The 24,217-nt window shown below is 37.1% G+C and overlaps 1 pseudogene; it reads right to left on the bottom strand.

Moving 5' to 3' along the window:
- Window positions 1-7,955: 7,955 nt before the first annotated feature.
- Window positions 7,956-9,269, bottom strand: LOC100152837 (WD repeat domain phosphoinositide-interacting protein 2-like; annotated as a pseudogene).
- Window positions 9,270-24,217: the final 14,948 nt, after the last annotated feature.

Raw genomic sequence — 24,217 nt, 5'->3', positions numbered from 1 at the left:
CGAACCTGCAACATCATGGTTCCTAGTCAGATTTGTTTCTACTGTGCCATGATGGGAAATCTAAGGGATTTTTAAATTTTAATGAAAAAAATTATTACAAGCTGGAATACAGCTCATTAATATATCTTTATTTTCTGTTTATGAATAGCTTACTATGTATTGGGTAATTAAGAGTTTAAATAACTCTATCATCAATACTATGTATCACCTACTGCTATGGACTGAATTGTAGCTCCTCAAGATTCATATGTTGAAGCCTTAACCCCCAATTTTATGGTTATTTAAAGATGGGTCTTTGGGCCATGATTAGGTTTAGATGAGGTTATGAGGGTGGGTTAGTGCTCTTATAAAAAAAGACACCAGAAAACATCTTTCACACCATCCCACCTGCCACCATGTGAAGACATAGGGAAGGCAGCCATCTACAAGCCAGGAAAGGAGTCCTCAGTAGCATATGAATATGCTAGCATCTGGATCTTGGACTTCTACTTCTAGAACTGTGAGAGAATAAATTTCTGTTGTTTAAGCCACCAAGTCCATGGTATTTTATTATGGCAGCTTCATTTGACTGAGACATAGTTTTTATGAAAGTTCTACCCTCCACAAAAAGGCATTTTTTTTTTCAGAAAAAAAAAAGTTAAAGGTTTTCAGTAAAAATTTCTGATTAGCAGATTACTCTCTGAGTTAACATGTTTTAAACTGAACCGAACTGAAACAAGTCTACCTATATTAGCGGAAGCAATCATTTTATACGTATTACCATTTGAGAGGACTCATAGCCCTCTCTTCTTCAAAATAACTACTTATCCTGATAGCCACCCACCATTAGGTATCAGATCCTTCCTAAGTAAAGCATTAGTTCCAATTTAAATGCAAACACAGTTTTGAAGTTTTATTAAAACAATGTCAATGCTAAACTCTTTAATAAAAGTTAGTGGATGAGATTACCTAGCAGGGTCTGAAATAAAGAAACACAGAACATTTAGAAGAGGTAGATTTGTATTTGTCTGAATGGGAAGGAGTTGGGTGGGGAGAAAAATGTATGGAAGACATTATCTAAAGTAATGGTGGAAAAGTGGCTAAGATTTAAATAATGGGTGAATTCACATGAAATTCTAAATTTTCATTTCCTTGAAAAATATAAATCACATCTTGAAGCACTAGGCTAGGATTCTTGCACAGCAATAAACACCTAGAGTGACATGGTAGCTGTCCTTTAAAAAAAATGCATTTGGTCTATCTTTTGCCACAATCCCCATGTCTCTTAAACTAGGCATAACTTTTTAATGGTATTTACCAAGCCCTTGTAGGCTTTTCATTTTGCACCCCCAGCCTAGGACTTAGGAGTGTAGAGCTAAAGATGACAATGACTAGGGGAGAGGAGACCTCTGGGTAATTACAAGTCAGAGAGATATTGAACACTGAAGGCAGTGATGACAGGGAGTGAGACCACTTAGGAAGGTGACATGATTTGCTTGTGTAAAGTAAATGCAGGTGAGATGCACAGAACTTTACAATCTGAGCTTCATTTTCTGGAATGCCTCCTACCTATTTTCCATATCCCTCTAAAATATTTATTAGCTGACCATATGATGCAGTTATTGCTATAAGCCACTTCCAATTGAACATTGTATTTCCAATTTATTCTAACAATTTAAAAATAATCTGTAGTTACTATTCTGAGTACTTTCATTGTTCAGGATGAAGGTTAATAAAAACCTTTGTTGTTAATCTAGCACATTTGTAACAACATTTTGAATAATCTATTTTCTCAGAAGTCCCCACTTTCAAGTGGGTTCCACACTTCCAAAATTATATTCACTGAGAAATACAAAGTACGTGAAGTCATAAAGATACATTAGTATTAGCAAACATGATGACATATACTCAAATTTGCTTTGAGTATTTGATTTTTGTTACCTTAAAACTTGAAAGAAGTCATTGCCATTTCTTGAAGCTTGACTGTTTGTGATAGAGTATTCTAATTAGCTGAAACAAGTAAAGTATTTAGTATTTAGAGACCGAAAAAACATGTAATAATAAGTTGGGTTTTTTTTTCCTCATTTTTTAGGTAAGGCCACACCCATGGCATATGGTAGTTCCGAGGCTAGTGGTTGAATTGGAGCTACAGCTGTCAGCCTATGCCACAGCCACAGGGACAGGATCTGAGCCACATCTACAACATATACCACAGCTCATGGCAATGCCAGATCCCCTACCCACTGAGCAAGGCCAAGGATTGAACCTGCACCCTCATGGATCCTAGTTGGATTCCTTTCCACTGTGCCACAACATGAACTCCCAATAATAAGTATTAACTTCCTTCCTACAGTTTTCTTACTGTTACTTTAGATTTGAATTAGAATGAACCTAACTATACTCTATAGGTAGAAACCCTTACCAGCCCATATAAAACTTTGCTGAGAAGTTAAGAACATTAGAGGAATGGTCAAATAGAAGAGCAACTAGTCTTTCATATTAAACATCAATTTAATCTCAGAAAGAAATCTAAGAAATTGACAACCAAAAAAACTTCCTTTCCTTCTAGTGTGAGCATCTTCATTCCTTATCCAGAATCTTGGGCCAAGACTTTTATTCACTGAAAGGTACATTATGGGAGATGCTGTGATCAATAATGAAAGCAGGAATTCTTGTCTTCTTATTTACTGCTGTGTCTTACAATCTAGCAAAGTGAGGTGCCCATCAGATAGTAGACCATCATTAAAATATGAGACCACCATTGCATTAGAATGCATAGTTCCTGCCATTGAGTTTGAAGTTGAAACAAAGAAATAGCAAGTCAAGTGTGGCACAGGACACAACTAATTTACAAATGGGGCCATTTTAACTCCCTAGTTTCTCTTGTCCCCCCTCATACTTTCCCATTAAAATGCATGTATAGGGGTGAACTAAGCAAATGACAAAGAGTATGCAGTATTTTCATTGATGTTTATGGCGTTTTTCATCTCAACTCACAGCCATTTACTAAGATAGTGTTGACCCAAAGTTGAAAGGCCTTGGGTTGCAAAATTTTGTTTTGTTTTTAATGAAGTCTTCCTAATGAGTCTTTCTTATTTTTCACTTAGCCAACAAATTTCTCCTAGACTTTTATTCTTAAAACATGAGAGAGATGTGTAGAGATGGGCAGGGTCAGACACGCTGCTTAGATTCATAATGTTCCAATGCATAGTGTTTGTAACAACATGTATATATGTTGCTTCCTTTGAAGTCCAGCAAGAGTATCATACTTCAGTAATGCTGTTCTCCGGATGCAGCTCCCCACTGCTACAACTGCTAGCAGCCTGGAACTCCCCATTGAGACCTTCCCATTGCCATACTCTTCCACATCACTACAGCTTCCAGATCCTGTCTGTTTGCTGGGGAGGTGAACTTAGGGACGGAAATGATCATATTTTTATTTTTCTTCATTCATTTTCAGCATGGTGGGAGACCAGAGAGAAGATGACGAGCAAAGAGAGTAAATACATGAGCAAAGTCAGTGGTCCTCACCAAATATCTAAGTGCTGAAGGAATTCTTCATGTAGAAACTCCATGAGAGCAGAAAACTTAGCTATTCCATTCTTTCTCTAACTCCAGCACTTAAAACAGTTCCTGGTACAGAGTAGGTACCTGCGAAATATTTGTTGAATGAATGAATTCTACATAAAGGAGTGATTAGGATCAAGGCAGTTAGTACAAAAAGACAATGTGGAGTTACATGATATCAGTTTTTGTGTAAGTGTACAATAAGTGGATTAGCTTGTAAAAGGCAGAGGAATGTGACTGAGAGATATAAAGTGAGGTATCTGGAAATAATGAGTAATATGTAGAGAAATCATATAATTTATCATCCCAACCTGGACATTTTGAAGAGTGAAGGAGGGCACTTAATAATTATTCCAGAATGACATGTTATAACTCATGACTGTCCAGTGAAACTAGGATATATGGTCACCCTCTTTGAATGATAATAAGTACACTGATAAAGGAGTTGGGCTGATGAAAATAAAGTTTGAGAAAGACTGTTTTTTGTTTCCACAATGGATCTCGACTTTAAATCTAGAAGACAGAAAACATGCCAGAATTGTAATAATTATAATTTAAGGATGATAGATAATAGAGAGGAAGGGGTAGTTCTGAAGGAGTTTGTAAAGAATCACCAGAATTGATTAACCAAGGAATAGAAATGTTTGGTCATAATACTGCCTGCAGTGTTACTTCAAAAATACACAAAATGCAAGCTCTGATAAATTCTGCACTCAACTGAAGCTGTCTCCACACCTTCTAGCTCTGTAATATTGGAACACTTACTTAACCTTTCCGACCCTCAGTTACCTGAGGGTCTAATGTAACTAAAGGTAAGTCATCCAAAAAAGACTTCTTATATTTTCAGGCCTTATTGGCAATTCAAATTTGGTCCCTTAGAACTAGTTCTTTTTTTTTTTTTACATTATTCTTAGCCAGGAAACTCCTTAAGTAAAATAATATTCTGAGACTTATTGAAAGTTCCTTAAAACAAAATGAAAAAATTAAGCTATAACTTTAAAATCAAGATTTAAAAAAATATGTTATGAAAAAACAGTAAGATGACTCAATTCTGAGCCAAAGTTTGTTTTTAAGGGATATTTCTACCAGTTGCATCTTGCATCTTTCCTATATATCAGAAAACATTTCTGCTGGAAATCACAACAAAAGTGGATAGATTTGGAAAAATTTGAGTTCCTCCAGGTAACATTTGACTTTCAGAAAGAAAATTATTGAACCATATCTTTCTCTCAGATAACTTTATTTTCTCTTTCCTCCAACTCTGAGAACTTTTCTTTTCTTGCCTCATAGCAAACTAAACCTTACAACCTTTGGCTATGACTCATCCACATGAACACTGCCTTGTCCAGAAGGGTCTGGCCCCTCTGATTTTCTACTCTTCTTCTCATCCAGAGCCCTGGTGTCAACCTCAATACAATTGGCATTTTGCCTAAACTTCAGAAAAATAAATTATTTTCCAATCTCTCCCTCTCACTTTCGTATTTTCACACTTGACTTAAGGAATAATTTGTTACATAATTCTCTTTAGTGAATCTTTATCTACCATAATTACAGCTGAACATCAAGACTGGTATAGAGATCAGTGAAAAGAATAGTGGAAATTGTTTATAGCACATAAATGTCATGAGGCTCATATTTCCCACTGAGGAAATTTTGAACTACTTCTGAGTTGTTGAAATTATTGCTAAATTTATTTACAGTTTCTTTTACAATGAAAAAGCTTTATTACTCTTATTATGGGCCAAAGATAAGCTGTAAATCTTGGGTTCTGAAGTAATATATCCTATTCTAAAAGAAATGAAGCTTTTCAAGAGAGAGGGAGAAAGAAAGTGCATTCTGAAAAGGTAGTTTATGGTTTAGAATTTTGTTGCAATTTTGGTTCATATATTTTTATTAAGTGTAACCTTTATATGTAAATGAAATGATTATATAAGAGAGAGCACCATTTTCATAAAGTAAGAAATGATTTTATATCCTAAAAGACAGAGGAATATAAACCAGTAAGGCAGCCCTGCATGTGTTTGATAGCTATGAAGTGACCTGTTTGATTTTCTATTACAGACCAGCAGACTATGCTGCTCTGGCCCACTAGACCCAGACTGTGGGGGTAGCCGACTTCTCATTAGGGAGTCCTGTGGTACAGAGTTCATTCATAGCCTGTAATAAATAAAATGCATTTAAAACCTCATGTATAGAAATAGCCTTCCATTGTCAAAGCAGTACCATAAAAGGATTTTTATCCTTTGAAACACTGTTGGAGAAGGAAAAAATTATTTTCTGGCTAAGCCCTGACAAATGTGTTTATCATTTGGCCATATGGGATAGTGTATGCGCACATGTCCATATAGTCAGATTCATTCAAATTGGTCCAGACAGACTAATTCATCAGTTCTTTGGAGAGAAAGCCCAAGCTGAGTTAAATAAAATGTTAAAATAAAAGCAGTTTAATCATCTCAGGGGAGAAACAGAGAGAACTTGGCCTCAAGTCTTAACATAATTCCATAATGGGTTTATTGAGTTGAAAATCATTTGTGATTAGGACATTCATTACACAAAAACTTCATCAAAAGCAGGAATCCTCTTAATCTTCTCGCTTAGTCTTATTTATCTATTTACTGAGCAGTCTGTGTATATGTCCATAGTATATCCATGCATTTGGGTTGTGCAGGTCGAGATTATTACAGATTCCAAACTAATGGATTTGAGGTTAATGAGGTTTTATTCTCTGTATATATATGACAGACACAGGCAGTAAATAACAAAGTATGCCAACTACACCTCACATTTTAACTCATTCTGTTTTTCTTAATTCCATTGACATAAATTCTATCTGTGATATGAGAGTCAACCTATTTCTTTCGGTTTCTGGTGTTTCCCTTCTTGATAAAAAAATTTTGTGATCAGAATTTACCTGAGAATTTGTAGATATGTGAAGCCAGATATGCCTGGTGATAATTTTCTCTCTTTAGATGCTTATCTACTGTAATTATTTCTTTATTGAATACCAGTAACTCAGAAGATGCGGCACAAATTATTTTTATGATACTTTCATAGCTACCTTAAAGTCTATAAGTGAAATGAGGCAAAAAAGGCCAATGACAATGAGACATGTTTGAAAAGGAAGAAAAATTTAGAGAAACTAGTAAGAGACCAAAATAGAATTTAATGGATAGGAGGGATTCTAGGAAGATGGCAGAGAAGGAAATACCAGGAATCTGTCTTTCTACTTACAGAACAATTAAATTGGTAGACTCTGTATGATATAACTATTTTGGAATTTTGGAGTCAATTGAAGGGTTGCAACTTCCAGGAGAAGGCTTGCTTGGTACACTGTGGTTAATTTCAGTCAGTTTCAGTTATTAGCTCAGCAGCAATTACTCATCCCCCAGCCACAGCCCCATGGAAGTTACCTGTGCATTGTTCCTAGAGCAAATCTCACGCACCCTGTGGGAGCCAGGGTGGGCAATAAGGACCCCATCCTTCAAATATTTGGGATCTGTGTTACAATCACTGCTGACTCAGATAATGGAGGTGCAGACACAAAGGTGGATAGCAGTTTTTGTATTCCCTCTCCTCCCAATATTGCAAGCCCCTACCCCTCCAGCTAAAGTGACTTCCAGGGAATTTAAAGTATCACACCTTTTTCTTCCCTTAATTGCTTTCTTTTTCCCCCTTTGAATGCAACACATTAAAGTATAGAAGCTGGAGATGCTAATGTAAGGTAGCCACTCTTACTTTCTGGCCCAACAAATTGTTTCAAGGCTTATTTTCTTTTTCTGCCCCAGCTCTGGAATCAATTCCAAGAGTCTCTGGCTTCTTCCTCTTTTTTTTTTAATGATTTTTATTTTTTTCTATTACAGCTGGTTTACAGTGTTCTGTCAATTTAGCAAGGTGACCCAGTCACACATACATATATACATTCTTTTTTTCTCACATTATCATGCTCCATCATAAGTGACTAGATATAGTTCCCAATGCTATACAGTAGGATCTCATTGCTTATCCATTCCAAAGACAATAGTTTTCCTCTATTAACCCCAAATTCCCAGTCCATCCCACTCCCTCCCTCTCCCTCTTGGCAACCACAAGTATGTTCTCCAAGTCCATGATTTTCTTTTCTGTGGAAAGATTCATTTATGTCCTGTATTGGATTCCAGATATAAATGATATCAAATGGTATTTGACTTTTTCTTTCTAACTTACTTCACTCAAGATGAGAGTCTCTAGTTCCATCCAGTCATACATATGTAGTGTGGAATGAGACTACAGCTGCAATCTTTGTTTTTCCTTTTTCAGTCTCTGCTGTCTTCTCCCCCCAACTCAGGCCAAAGTTCATAGCAGCATAACACAAAGTCTTCTGTCAGCCAGTGTCCTCTGCCTCAGGGGTATGAAAGGTTTACAGGTCAAGGTCAGTCTGTCTGGAGAATCATGGGAGGGTGTTTGCTGTCTTCCTCCAGCAGCAGGGCACTGGCCTTCTTCCTCTAGTCTCGCACCATCCAGCCTTGCCCAGCTCGTACGTGTAGGCAACTGTGGTTGGGGACCAAGGCTCCTGAGAACCTTTGGCCACAGCCATGAGTGACATAGCTCTATGTCACCAGGGTGGCAGTTGTAAGAAGTGGGGTCTAGGATCTCATTGGTGGGCTCCATGCTGCCGTCCTACTTGTGCTGTTTCATCAAGGTGCACTTGCCTCCCTTCGGGAGTTCTGGGTTGTACACATACAAGTACCCATCTGAGGCTCCCACCAGCAATCGGGGAATCTTCTAGATTGTGGCCAGTATGCAGACGTTCTTGTGGCCACAGAAAGACAGGAAGACCGTGGCAAAGGCTCTTCCCTGGTTGAACATTTCTGTCACCTGGGAGGGCAGGTAGCTGGTGGAAGCCATGGGCACCTTCCTGTAGTAGTCCGTTCAGGTGGTGGGCTCCTCCTGAGGTTTTTCTTTCACAGTCTTGAGTTTGAAGATATGTACAGTTTCAGTGATGGTGGATGTGGAAAGGAACATGCTGTCCATGCTGAAGGCCAGGTAAAAGATGCTCACACACCTCTTTAGTCCTCTAAGGAGCTCGAAGAGTTTTTATCCTTTTGGAATGGAAAACACCCTAATCATGGTCTCCCTCCTTCTTGAAAGCAGTGGCGAGCTTGGTTCTGCTGGTGTCAATGGCCAGCACAGCTAACGGGGCTGTTATGGGCCGATGTTCAAAGATCTCAGGTTGATGGTGTCAGAGACTTGCACATGGTGGCCCTGCCAGGATATGCCAAGGATATGTTCATTGTTTAGGGATCTCAGACACCAGTCTGTGGGGTTCCTGGGGGCGGTCTCCCTGACGGTGTGCAGCACCTTCATGTCCCAGATGTTGTAGCTCCTCCAGGCACATGGTCAGCCTCTGCCTGTTCAACTTCACCACTGGGATAGTGTTGGAATAGCTGTAGATGCCGATCTCGGTTCCCTTCTTAGAGTGGCAAACTTTCAGCTTCCTGGGACCTTGTCCTGGAAGCTTTGAGGCTGACCATGGCCACCATGCTGATTTAGAACAATATTTCCATGATGAACACATCTTCAGTATAAATGTATTCACAAATCTGTTCCAGTTTATCCACAGAAGAAAGGGAGAAAATTTTATAATTGGATTTACTACCAACAGCTAGAGATGTGACGTCCTGGTTGAAGTTGGCGAAGAGCAACTGGCTGGCACCGGCCTCGAGGCTCTGACTCCCCAGGGTCATGGTGGGTGCGCTTCAGGTGGGCCCGGCTGGGGACTTCCATGCTGGAGGGCAGCTCCAGGGAGCTCAGGGCCTGCACCAGCCTCACTTGCAGCCTAGCTGCCACTCATTGCTCAGGCATCAACCACGGCCTCAGCCCCGCCCCACTCTTGTTTTCTATCAGTTTTCTTAATGGATCATTTCTTGGTGTCTATGAAAGGTTTCTTTTCTTCTTATGGCAATTTTGGCTGTTTATGACTTTCTAAAAATATACCTATTTCATCTAGATCTTCACATTTTAGCACATAGAGTCCTAATACTTTAAACAACTTTATCTACAGTTAATTAAAACTTTTAAAGTATTTTGTGTATTCACATTTTTTCTTGGACATCTTGCCAAAGCTCAGTCCTCTGTCTATATAATTCATCTTTTGAAAGAATTAGCTTTTTTTTGGCCATGCCTATAGCATGTGGAAGTTCCTGGGCCAGTAATCAAACCCACACTGCAGTAGCAACCCGAGCAGCTGAAGAGACAATGTTCGATCCTTAACCTGCTGTGCCACAAGGGAACTCCAGAATTACCTTTTAATTGTGTAGCTTTTATGCTACTTTCTCTACCATTTGCTGTTTTGGGTTTTGTGCCTCTGTTTCATTAATTTTGTCATCATCATTATCATCATTATATTCTTCCTTCTCATTTGTTTTGTGTTTTCTTTTGCTCTTTTCCCAATCTCTTGAGTTGAACACTTAGTTTTTTATTTTTCTTTATTTTTTAGTAAAATTTTAGCACTTACAAAGGATGTGCAAAACATATGTATAAGTAATAAAAGTTTTCTACTTTAAGCATATTTCAACCACATTTTCTACACAGATGGATATTTTAACAATTTTTAAGCCTTAGGGAAAAAGATTGTGCAATTTCCCTTGAAAATTGCTCTTAATATAGCTGTATTGGTGATAATTCTTGGCTAAAATCAGAGACTGGAAAAGAGAGATATATCATGACAAAAATGAAAATAGGTATTGAAGATATTGATGAGACAATTGCTGGTTGCTACATCATATTGAAAAGTCTGTCTTTGTTTATTATTCATACCATTACTCTAATATGTCAGTCTTGAAAATTATTATTGATTCACTTTATTTAATCTTCAAAATGGGCATAATATTTGTTACTACCACTATGATCTAATGATAGTTTAAATGATGCTGAATTTGCTATTAAAAACAAAATTCATAATTTTTCATAGAGGTTTTGTTTAAATTCATTACACTAATTTTAATTTCTATCTTAATGTGGTCTATCACTTAATAAATGTGATATTAATAATTGAGAGAAAAACATTCTCCTTTAAAGTTTTTAAATCTATCTTTATTTTACCATTCACTTTGATATTTGATTCAGAAAGAAATTATTTTCTATTGGTAATATATGCAAGGTATATAATAACTTAATCAGACAACTCTATTCAATATTCAGTATGCCCCACACTCATTTCACCACACTCTATATGCTATGACTCCCTTCTTTCCTATCTGCCAGAAACTGTTATTTCAGTAGCATATGCATTAATCCTTATATTCCAACTCAATCAACAAATCCTTATGTGTGATTCACTTTGGGTACAAGGGTGAATATTATATTGAAATGCTCACAGGAATACCTTTATGGATAGTTTCATTTCTAAATATGTAATATCAATAGCTCTTTCTTCATTTTTCATCCTAATCTTCTGGTTTTAAAATGATAAATGTTAAATATAGTTCAAAAATATAAATTTTTAATAGAATATTAGCAAAGCCATATTCTTTGGATTGTCTTCTACATAGGCATATGGGTTGCATATGACAATATGGATTGTCACCCTGCATATATTAGAGATTTATATCATTTTACTTAATAGATGGTAATATCAATTTCAACTAAAAGTTTATCTAAACCCTTTTGAATCTTTAAAAACAATATTTTGAACCCATGCCACTAACCGGGAAATAGGTTTTTTTGTGCATTTGCTACTATTTTTCTCTAATTTAAAATCACTGAATTTTAAACTATTGCAATCGTTCCCTTCTTTTCCTGGCCTTTTAACCATTCTACATTCCTGAAATGCAACTTTATGCACTTTACTCCAATGCTCAAAAACTTTCAGTAGCTTGACATTGTTCATGGAATACAAGTGACTATTATTTGCTTTACACTACATTAATTCTCCCAAGAGAAACTGCACATTAAGTGTCTTACACAATAGAGCTGTCTTTTGTTAGTAAAAATTTAACATATTTACCTACCTGCAGTTCCTTAAGAAAAGAGGTATGTCTTTTCATCTCTTAAATCTATCCCCCAGAACACCTTGGATGGTGGCTGTGTTTCAGGAGATGTAAATGTTTATTAAATGATTGAGCCCACTTGAACCTTATCTATGTTTTTAGTTTCTTGATTTACTGACTCAGGATTCATTCACTATTTATCTGCACTTATTAGTGAAAAAAAAAAAGTGCTGGGGAGAAGAGGACCAATGGTCATGCTTATTGGCCTAGGCCTGGAATGTCTATCTACTTATCCTCACTCTAAATGCCCAAACTACTTAGCCTTTCCAAGACCAAACTCTCTTTCCAAATCCTTCCAGATATCCATTGTCTCCATTCCCTCAAGAGAATATTATAGCTGCCTCTACCTTGTGCTTTTTGATAGTCATGATTTACCTTGAAATTATTGAAATAGAACTTTGAAGCATCAAAGTTTTCACATTTCCGTACATTGTAATCAGGTCCATGTCCAATCCTTAATATACACTGAATATGTGACAGATGTGTAGGATATTTTGCATCATTCAGCTTTATCTTTCCAAATTGGAAAAAAAAATCACGTGTGTGTGTGTGTGTGTGTGTGTGTGTATTTACATATAAAACTTCTTCTGGATAACTCACAGACTCTTAGAGTTTGGGAGAAAACTTAAAAGGCAACCATTGCCAACTAGTCACTCAATATTTGAATCCTAATGGTCTTTTCCAGTTTTTCTATCTCTTTACTACAAACAATGATTGAGGTATGGCCATGCTATCATTTTCATTCTACAAATATCATAGTACTTTTAGTTAATGCTTCCAGAGAAGAGTTGATAGTGATTCCTAGTCTTATGCCTGGACCATGACAACTTAGAGATGATAGATCAACTTATGAAAATGTGACTTCCGTTGTTCAGTCTTGAGTGGTGTCATATCAAAGAGGGACACTTAAAAAGCAAAGTATTTATTCATGAACTCAAGCAATGCTTTACATGTCACTTTTCTTTTTCTTCCTTATTTCTCACACCTCCTACTCTTTAGAGAACACACATTCCTTCCACCCAACTCTACCTTTCCTGCTCACAGAGCCGCTACACTATCTGCTTTCTCATCTCATTTATTTTGTAGATTCAGTTAACCTCTCTCATTAGTCTTTTCCGTCTTTTGTAGACTCTGTTGTGCCACCATGTCCTTCCCTGCCTATTCTTTCATTCTATATCATGGAAATCTAGGACTTGGTCTGGCTGAGATATGCTTTGCCCAGACAGATCAAGGAATAGGAGTGGTAGATGGGAGAAACTGAGTATGCAAGATAAGATTCTCTTTTGCTAAGAAATCCATTAAAACCTCGCTATTAGTAATTGTACTCCATTGTGTACAGTTAGGATAATGTTTTCAAAGAGTGTGATCTCATAGTTATTTACTTTGTTAGCTCATCTCTCATTTTCTACCCTTTCTTGCTTTCACATGATCACCTTGCAGTTGTCCATTAGGGTTTTTTTTTTGTTGCTGTTCTTTGTTTTTGTTTTTGACAAAGTTTACTCTTATCAGCAAACAATAGCATCTACTGTGTGTTATCTTTTCTAAATGTATTAATATTTCCAACTGTATTTTCATTTTTCATTTACATGTATTTTCTACCATTTTCTTTTCTTTCTATGGTTAAGTCCTAGAAACCAAAGAACATTTCTATTAACAGAGTAATGAATGTCAAGGCCCAAACAATTTCTAATGGTGATCAATGCCAACACTTATGAAATATAGGAGTTTAATATATAAAAATTGTCCAATGGTTGACAGTAGAAATAGGCTTAATATAGGCAACCAGGACTGCTTTTCCTGATTCAGCTTCATCGCTTCTTTCCCATCCCCACCCAATTCCATCAGCTCTTCCCATTCATCCATTCTCTTCTTAAATTTCAGAAGTCTGAATTCTTGCTGTCACAACTCAAGTAGTAATTACTTCCCAAAGGTCATCAAGATCCATAAATATCTACTGAGTGCATACTACAAGTTAGACACACTACAAATTAGGGACTCTATAGGGTGGTAGACAAAAGAATTGTAATCTCTGTCTTCATAGAAACTAGAAATATATAGAAATCCATCAAAGAATCACAAATATCAGAATGAAATGTTTGACAAGTGCTATGAAGGAAAATAACATGACCCTATAAAGAAAATAACAATGGTCACCTCATTTTGAAGGGAAAATAAAGAATATCTTTCTGAAAGACCCATGTTGAGATTAAAGCCTGAAAAATGAGAAGAGTTAGATAGAGGATAGAAAAGAGGAAGTTCCAGACAATAGGAAAGGCATGGGTGAAGAGCTTGAGGAAGAACATAGTTGGTGCATTAGAAAAACTGAAAGATATTCTGTGTAACCATAGCATAAAGAGCAAGAGGAAAATTGGTGATAGAAAAAAGTTGGAAGGGTATGCCTAGGAAATTATTATACAGAGCTTTTTTATGCCATGTTAATGATTTTATGTTTTAATCCTAAGTGCAATGAGAAGCAGGTTAAAAAGGTGTGGTAACACATAATTTACAGCTTTGTTAGATGAGGAAGACTGATTGGAAGGGTACCATTGATAAGATATTACATGATTTGGGGCATGAGGTGATGGTAAACTTGACCAGGGTAAAATAAGTGGCATATTTTGATGTAGAATTGAGAGAATTTGGAGATGGATTAATGGATTTAATATGAAAGGTGAAAGGAAAAGGAAGTCTCTGTTTTCAAGCTTGGAAAATTGGAGGGATGAGGTGGTGAGATGGAGCAGTCAGAAGGAAGAACAGACTTTTATCTGGAGAATGTGAAGTTACTCAAGTGTCCACTTTTTGATATGTTGAGTTGAGATACCTATGCAACACTGAAGTGGCAATATCAAGTAAGTTAGAAGGGTAATCTTGTCTGGAGATCTGCCTTTGGAGTTGTAAGCATAGAGATGGTATTTAAAGCTGTAGGAAAACATGGAGGAGGAAAAATGAGAGTGAACAAGAGTGACTCACTAGTCATCTATTCCAAGGTTTTTTGTTTCCCTTAAGTCTTGTTTTCTTCATCTTTCTGGTGCATTTACAGTTGCTAATCATGTCCTTTACCTTGAAATTTTGTCTTCTTTTAGGTGTTGTAACATTGTACTCTCCTTTCAATCTTTTTGGTTCCTTTTCCTAGCCTTTACATGAAGCTGGTCCCAAAGGCTGTCCTTAGCCTTCTCCTAACTTTCCTCCACAAGAAACATATTCCCTCCTTCAACAAAATCATCCTCTGTATTATTTAGGCTCTGTGATGGTTAATTTTGTGTTTCAACTTGATTACATCATAGGGTAGCTAGATATTTGGCAGAACAGTATTTCTGGATGTGTCTGGGAGAGTGTTTCTAGAAGAATTTAGTATTTGAATCAGTGGACTCAGCAAAGTAGTTTTCCCTTTATAATGTGAGTGGGCCTCAACCAGCAAAGGACTGAAAGGTAGAGGAAGGCAGAAGTTGGCCCATGCTGCCTGATGGCTTGAGCTAGACATCAATTTTCCGCCCATGGAACTCCTGGTTCTCAGGCCTATGGACTTTGGCTGAATACACCTCTGGCTTTTCCAGGTCTCCAGCTTGCAGGCAGCAGATCAGAGGACTTTGTTTTCTTAATTGTGTGAGCCAATTCCTTGTAATAAATCTCTTCCTATATATATCCTGTTGTTTTTGTTTCAGTGGAGAACTCTGAATAATACAGGATCAAACTAGCTACTATAAAATAAAGGCTCCAGAATGCAATGGCTCAAACAGGATGCATGTTTAGTCTGCTCTCATGTTTCTGTTCCAGATCAGTGAGAGGCTTTCCTGTACAGTATAACATTTTCAAGTCTCTGACTGAACTCCTTTTTTCCTCCCTTTTCCATTTTAAAGGAAGGACCCTTTGATTACATTGGATTAGAATAATCCAGAATAATCTATTCTACAGTAGTATCTGGAATAATGTTCCTATTTGAGCTGGTTAGTCATCTTTGTTTCATCCACAATCTTAATACTACCTTGCCATGTAACCTAATATATGCATAGGATTTGAAGATTAAGATGTGGACATCTTTGGAAGCCAGCGTTTGGCTTACCACACCAGCTATGGATATGCCACACCATAGTGCTATTTCTATGATAGAAAACATGAATAGAATCCAGCAGTCTTGGCTTTAACCAGCTTTCATAGCTTTATCTATTCAGGAAAATGCTATTTTCCTTTGGATCAAAATTTAGGGAATCAAATTTGTAGTGGTTAAAGGGTCCTGTTTCGATCAATTCTGTGTTGATTACTTCCCTAAGTACCTGTCAAATATTTCCCTACCTGTAATTCCAACTCATGGATAAATCTGAGTTCATTACATCATTTTACACTGGTGGTACCATCACTTCTTGTCATAACTGAAAACCTCATTTAGCCTCCTTTTTCTTTGTCCTCTATATCCAAACTATCATGAAAAGCAGCTTATTACTTCCTAAATTGATAGGTCTTTTTATTCGCCCCTCTTTGTTTATTTCTACCTCTATTTCCTTTGTTCATTTGTTCTTCTCTTTGCTTATCACTTACTAAAATACCCTTCTTTACTTTGACCCTGTTCTCTTCTGTGCCATAGTATGTCCTAATTTTAGAAGTTTCATCTATTGTTTTCCCTATTTTTAAAATTGCTTTAATTTTCATCTTCTGGCCCAGGAACCTGTTTTCTACCTTATTGTTTTCCAGCCCCTTTCTGGGCTTGTTAAACTACCAGCAACCTTACTCAACTCTTCTCTTGTACATATGATAACTTATGTTTTCAATTTTATTCTTTCTCTCCCCCATACAGGTTCATCTGTGTGCCTTTCCCTGTGCTAAACCCTTTCTCTAGTTAGGATGCTTTTCCTTCTTTACTGCTCTCTACATCCTGAAAATTCATCGAGATTCCATGTCTAGCTTGTACACGAACTCTTTTGTTACCACATCAGCTTTGTGGACATCTCATTTTTTGGCTATTGCCTTTCAGGTTAATATTGTACATATAGGAGTTTATGCTGTGGCTCAGCATGTTAAGAATCCAACATAGTGTCTGTGAGGATGTGCGTTCAATCCATATCCTTGCTCAGTGGGTTAAGGATCTTGCATTGCCGTGAGCTGCTGTGTAAGTCACAGATGTGGCTCGGCTCCAGCATTGCTGTGGCTGTTGTGTAGGCTGGCAGATGCAGCTCCAACTCAACCCCTAGCCCAGGAACTTCTATATGCTGCAGGTGTGGCCCTAAAAAGAAAAAAAAATTGTACACATAGCATTTAGTTCATCTATAATTGATTTGTGAATGAGAGTTTTGATGCTCTAAATACATAATAAAATTCTTTAAAGCAGGGGGTCATATCTGACATTAAAACATTGCTTTGCTTACTTTATGGTGCCTAGTATAGTGCTGGAAATATAGAACTTCTATAAATATTTGTTTACTAACTCAATCGTCTTTTCTTCTCTCTTCTTTCTTTATCATGGTAGTCTTGAGTTTTTCTGGAGGGGTAACTACTTGACGGCAGGACAGAAGGCAGATAGATAAAGGGTGGGGTGGAGCCTCAGACAGAAAGCAATACAGGCCAACCATTGCATTATGCATCTGCACATGCAGTGATTAAATTCTCACTGACATTAACATATAACAACCTGTTGAAATGATTTGTAAGTCTTTTAGGGTTTTACAAACAGCTTTATCTCTCAATTCTACATGATGAAATGGCAAAGAATTATTTATGATATCTCTCCACCACTGGCATATGGAATTTTTAAAAGATTTATTTTAACTTTGGGGTTCTCCTGAGATTAGAAAACTGGCAAGAAAAAGAATGAAATCTTTGTCTCCTCAGGCCCACAGCATTATAAACTCTACCATGCTATTTCGTCAAGGATCTTCCTCTTATCCATGCAGAGGAAGTGCTTTCTTTTTATTGTAATGTAGTTGTAAAACTCAAACAGCCATCATAATTTCATTAAATCATGCTGAACTTCATAGAATTGCTGAAAAGGATCCATAATATGCAATATTTGTTCTGCAAACTAACTGAATATTTATAATATTTAGTCTATACCATGCTATTTATTCTAAAAAATGACATATTTGTTTTTGTTTTCTTAGTAGAGCATAAGGCAAATTATATTAATTAGGCTATTTACATGATTTCCTAACTTAGAGCAGTGAAACTTGCCTTCAGCTAGCAAATAATTGGAATTACAATTGCTAGAGATATCACAAGTTTGTTAATTATATCAGGCTTCATAAAGCTCTGATAGGTTGCTAAATGGTCTTTTTTCTCTCCTCTCCCTTTCTTTCTTTTTCTCCTCTACCTCAATACTTGTCCCTTTCATTCTTTATATAGAATGAAGTTGCCATAAAGTCAATGTACAATGCACGACCATCAGAGCTATAACTTCCACTTCAGATCTGGGAGTTTCTAATCTTCTCGAGATGAATGGATTAATGTGTCATTGTTTCCCTTTTAACAAAAGAAGGAGGTCTGAAAGAGTTGAGAGAGGCCCAGATCTTACCCTCTCTGCTTTTCAAAAAAAAAAAAAAAAAGAAAAGAAATCTTTAAAAGAAATATTAATATCAGATACCAAAACAATGAAATCTACCAAATTTATTACTAGTGTAATAGCTCTGAAAAACTATTTTTTTTTGTCTTTTTTTTTAGAGCTGCACCTGCAGCGTATGGAGATTCCCAGGCTAGGGGTCGAATTAGAGCTACAGCTGCTGGCCTAAGCCACAGCCACAGCAATGCCAGATTCGAGCTGTGTCTGTGACCCACACCTCAGTTCACGGCAACACTCAATCCTTAACTCGCTTAAGGAGGCCAGGGATCGAACTGGCATCCTCATGGATACTAGTCAAGAGTTTGTTAACCACTGAGCCATGACAGGAACTCCTGCAAAACTATTTTGTTTTTACTATTATTAGGCCTTTTTTTTTTTTTTTTTTTTTTTTACAATTTGGGAATAGAAGCTAGTTGAGGAGAGGTGCAGGAAACAGAAAAACATGATTCAAAACAAATCACTAATTAGTGAAAGAAAACATAACTACAATTTTATCTGATTACCTGGCTGTTGCTTAAAAATATATAATGCTTTCCCATTGTTCTTAGAAGAGCACTTCCCAGAATGTGTTTCATGAAAACAAGTTTCTTAGCACCCTACTCCTGAGATACAATGCTAAAAATAAATGAGAGGCATTCCATAGTCAAATCATTCCAGGAAATGGTGTCTACCCTACCTTGCTCTGGGATAGCCACATTGCGCATCAATAGATTAAAGGCTCTGAGAAATCCCACAGTGAGGACTAACAGTATTTCCAAAACATTTTTGAGCATAGGTGTCTTTTTTGGTTTGTTTTTTATTTTCCATACACCTATGGGCATTTTGTGGAAATCCTGCCTTAGGCGGATGTCTAAACTGTTTATCGTATCCTAAGAGACTGATCACAGCCTCTCCTTCCCCATATTTCCAGACTTACCTCTTGCTACTTTCCCCTCTGCTCCTACTCTTTTCAGTTTCCTAAAAGAAGCCATCCTCTCTCTCTCTCTCTCTCTCTTTTTTTTTTTTTTTTTTTTTTTTTGTTGTTGTTGTTGGTTTTTAGGGTTGAACCTGAAGCATATAGAAGTTCCCAGGCTGGGGATCGAATCAGAGCTTCCGGCCTTATGCCACAGCCACAGCAATGCCAGATACAAGCCTCGTCTGCCACCTACACCACAGCTCATGGCAACACTGATCGATGCCAGGGATTGAACCCCCATCCTCATGGATACTAATCAACTTCATTTCTGTTACGCCACAACAGGAACTCAAAAAAGCCATCCTCTCTTACCTCCTGGCCTCCCCTCACTGAATTAATTCCTTCTCATGCTCTGGGCTCTGAGGAAATCTCATTTCTTCAAGAATCCTTTCCTGCCTCCTCATACTGAAGACCAAGTTATGGGGTTCATTGAAGAGGAGCTCTCTCTATCTCCTTTCCCAGGCACACTCTACTTGCTTGTGTACTTGTTTGTAGGAAAGCCCTGGAAAGACAAAGGTGTTTCTGTGGTGTTCACTGATATAGCTTGAGGCCTGGAATTGGCTCATACTGGCTCACAATAGCCCACTGTGACATTCTCAGAAATTTTGTGAGCCGATTGATGTCCCCTCGGTAACTTGAAATCAGCCATGGTGGTAACATATCTGCCACAGAAATTGGCAAACACAACAGAACAGGCTTGTTATTACCTGGTTGTTAAGGAGTCACCACTATACCACTGATTCAGTGCTTAGCACAGTGCCTGGTACCTGGTGTATCATGGGCATTTAATTAGTGAATTTTTTTTGAATCAATAAATGAGTAGGTAAACGAGTTCTATTTTTTTGAATACGTTCAGTTGCCTCAATTTGTCTACTTCTTAGGCTCTGGAAACAACCTTCTTAATATGGCAAAAGTCTTTCTGCTGCCTTATTTTTTTTTAAATCTATTTTGCCTCAAGGAAGGGACAGTGTCATTTATTTCCGTATATCCTACAGTGCCTTACAGAGAGAAGGCACATCATAATTTTTAAATTACAGCTGTATCTATGAATTGAGCTGATGCTGTCTCTCCACCTTTAGTCAGTCAATAATTCCCCCTCACTTACTCCAGTGGTAGTAGCAGTCATTGAGCCTTGTGCTTTCTCAAAAATACACTGAGTATAGAGTCACTATGGTGCAGACATAGGTTGTTGATACCAAAGGCTCAGTTCTGCTTATCACATTTTCCTGGTGAGAGGGCAAAGAGATAAATACTAATATTGTTCTCTTAAAGTTTAGGGTCATGCCTAATTCACTTGAAGAATTTGATTACCATCTTGGGTTAAGTTCCCCAGCAGGCGATCTGGAAACAAGGATTTGTGTACAAGTGATTTATTAAGGAAATGCTCCCAGGAGACATTGTTAAGAGAGTGAGGGAAGCAGGATAGAGATAGGAAGCTGACAAGGGTCTAATCTTGGCAAAAGCCCTGGGGAGCACAGGCTTCAACTATGTCCCACAGACAAACTCTAGGGTGTTATGTGTCAGAATTGTCCCTGCCTGAGGCAAGGGTGCTGGGCTTTCACATCCCTTTGATCTGAAGATCATGGTAATTGGAAAGAGAAGTATGCATGGAAGCAACAAGGTCCTACTATATAGCACAAGAAACAATATCTAATCTCTTGAGACAGAACATGATGGAAGATAATATGAGAAAAAGAATATATATATATATATATATATATATATATATGATACTGGGTCACTTTACTGTATTGCAGAAATTGGCACAACATTGTAAATCAACTATATTTCAATATAAAAAATACAAGAAAAAAGTATGCATGGGATGGAGCACACAGGTATTATAGGAAAAATCTAAGGAGATCTGGAAGGAGCACTGTTAAGTCTAAAATGGGATTATCAACAAATTCAGAGTTAAAGTTATTTCTTTTTGTATATGCTTTCCTTATCTTTAGTCTTGTGTTCTACTGTTAATCACCTCTTTGACCTTGGGCAGGTGAATTAAATTCTGGGTCCAAAATCCCTCATTTATAACATATATCCCCAATATCCCTTTCAGATCTGACATTCTGTTATTTGTCAATAACTGTGAAGGGACTAAGATTTCACCCTACTTACAAGCTAACAATTCAGCCTAGCAGAAGACATGAGACTCCTGGGTCAGAGACAACAGACAGTATCAGCCTTTGTCTAAGTTCCCTGAGGCCCATTTCCTGAAAGCAATATGAAGAGGTCCAGGTGACATCTGTATAGGCAGTGGGTTCCATTATAGGAAGGGAACTTCAATCTTAACTTAAACATTTAATGATAGGTGGTAAGCATGGCTGATGTTTTCCCTGGAAGCAGACAGTATTTTTAGCATATGTACAAAAGCAAGTCTGTCCTTCACTTCAGAAGGAGACACTTACCTCTATCTAGCTAGGCTGTTCACCATACACGTATTCTTAAAAAGATAGTTTAGGACAAAGACAGTGCAGCTGCTTGTTCCATACATAGAAACACTTGATAGCTGTGAAGAACTGTTTTCCTTACATTGTTCTAGAGTCTATTTCACCAATTCTTCCTCTTAAGAACAAAGCCAAGACCAGTGAACTAGAAGTGGGTAAATATTTTCCTGAAACTTGAGTACATGGGCTCCTTACTAACCAGATTGTCTCTTTGAAAACAGTGGGAGCCAGTCCACTTGATAGGTAGGTTCTCATTTTTAGGATGTGTAAACCATAATATACTTGGATGTGTCTTTCTTCTCCCTTTCCTTCCTTCTTTCCCCTGTTTATTCAAAGTGTTCTCCTTTTCCCCCTTCTTGACACACCAGAACTAGGCACACTGTTTCCAGTCAGTACTATGACCACACTATTTGCTTTAAGAAATATAATAAAATTTGAGAATGAACAGTAGATATTATTCACCAACCACCTAGCAAATCTTTCCAGGTTATTTCCTCATCTATGGAAATTTTTTCACCTTGGACCACCTTCAGAGGGAATATAATCAAGCCAGGCAGATAAGTATACCCTCACAGGCCCAGGGCAAATCATAATTTTAATAAAAACCAGAAATATGACCCGTAATATAGGGACTATGCCTCTCTGTTCAAATGCATCATTTTCAAGACATAGAATGGAGCAGGCTACAGATATCCTAGAGTACAAGGATGCAATAAGTTTTCCTCAATCTATTTTTCCTACCTGACAATGTAAACATCTTGAATATTTTCTAGAAGTGGAAAAGGTATACATTATAAATACATGAAATAAGTATTTGAAAAATTGATTTCTACTACAAAATAATAATAAAACCATGCATAGCCAAAATAGTAATAAAAGGTTAATTGAGTTGATTAGTATGAGTCTATACCAGATATCAATTTTCTTTGAATTTTAAGTAACATGGTCAATTTCTTTGTTCTAGAAGGAGTTAATGTTCATGAAATGTTCAGACTGTCTTAGTCTTTTTCAGGCATGAATCTTTCAGTCAAAGTACCCCGGCACTTTTTGCATGGGAGAGGACAGATTTTTCTGTGCATACAGAAATATATTAGTTAATATTTTCAGGTGATTATGTCATACAGTTTAAACCCTGACTTTCCATTTTCAAAGCAGAAGTGCTATAAATGTATAATTTGTCATCCACAAGCATAAGAAAATGAGAATGCTTCCTGTGTGTGAATTGTGGAATGAATCACATTTCTTTTTCCTTACATCTCAGTGATATATACACATAGCTGCATTATTAACCTAAGCCCATAGGACAAAATCGATAGCATTCAAGAATTCCACAAATGATAAGTGAAGGAAATCTCAAGCTATGTGTTGGATGCCATATGTCCTCTGGGAATGGGCTGATGACTGAAATTTGAGAATCACATCCTCGAAATTATACCATTTGGTTCCACCTGTGTGTACTTGTTGTAATTATCATAATAACAGAAAGTCATATTTCAATATAGTTTATTTTCTATCCTTCTCAGCAAGTCTCCTTAGGAATCAGTTTTATTAATGAGACCAAATTACAAGCAGTCCTGGTTGCTTGTCCTTGCTATAATGAATTTAAACAAATAGCCAAAAATAGTCCCTGGTAATTATGCTTTATAGGTATGTAGTCCATGTCATTTTTCAAGTTGCTAGCAGAATGTTATGTACCCAGTAGGTGCTCAATAAATATTAATTGTTGTTGATATAACAGTTTCCTTCTGGAAGTAGTCAAATTTCTCATATGTGTGCATCCTTTGTTTTTCTCTCTGCTTCCCTGATTACGAGGCCCTGATCAAAGACTTCTCCACCTCTTTATGCTTAGAAAAGCACATACTTAAAAAATTGCTAAATTCCTTTTTCATAACAAAAGAAACTGCTGTCAAAATGATTTCCTCACCACATTTAGCATTTCCTACTTAAAAAAAAAAAAAGCCCACAGAACATCATATAATATCTTGGATGGTATTTATAATGGAAAAAATGCCTTTCATAATCAAATCAACTGCAAAATGGGACTCCTTCCCTAGGCAAGGCCAGGGCTAAAGGTTATTGGAGTAGGTAGCTCATGGAGGCTCTGATATATTATTTTAAACAGTCATGCTTGAAATTCTCAACTTCAGGAGAGCCTTAAAATCTATTTAAACTGGGTTAAGGAAGTATGGTACCAAAGTCAGAATGCACATTAATTTACACATGAACTGCTTTTTCTGATTAACCTGTTTCTACTCACTAGCAGGAAAGAAAAAAATAGGGGATGGGGCACAGGCTTGCTTCTGATGATGGGAGAAAGCCAGGCCATACATAGTACACATGAAGTCAACTGGTCACTGTGATAGGAACATCAGGGTAATTTGTGCCCTGGTCAGGAAGATGGCTTATGACAAGGCACAGAAAGGAGAAATGACAAAGACAAATTCACAATTTCTACTTAGATCAACTGTATTTGCAAGTTTAAATAAAAAGGCAATTTACGTTGTAACAGTGGTTCTTAACCCTGTCTACACATTGGAATTACCTAGGGAGTTTTTAAAAATATAGATGCCTGGGACCTACACTCTGAGGTCCTGGTTTAATTGGTGTGGGATAGGACCAGAACATTGGTATTTTTTTTTAACCTCTCCCAATGTGATTATTTTTTCTTTAAATTTATTTATTTTTCCCCTGTACAGCA

The sequence above is a fragment of the Sus scrofa genome, chromosome X (genome assembly GCF_054392235.1).
Source record: "Sus scrofa isolate SSC_HxYL_T2T_F1_AM1 chromosome X, Sscrofa_HxYL_maternal_Yorkshire_Landrace_v2.0, whole genome shotgun sequence".
NCBI classification, from domain to species: domain Eukaryota; kingdom Metazoa; phylum Chordata; class Mammalia; order Artiodactyla; family Suidae; genus Sus; species Sus scrofa.
This window is presented reverse-complemented; position numbering and strand designations above follow the sequence as displayed.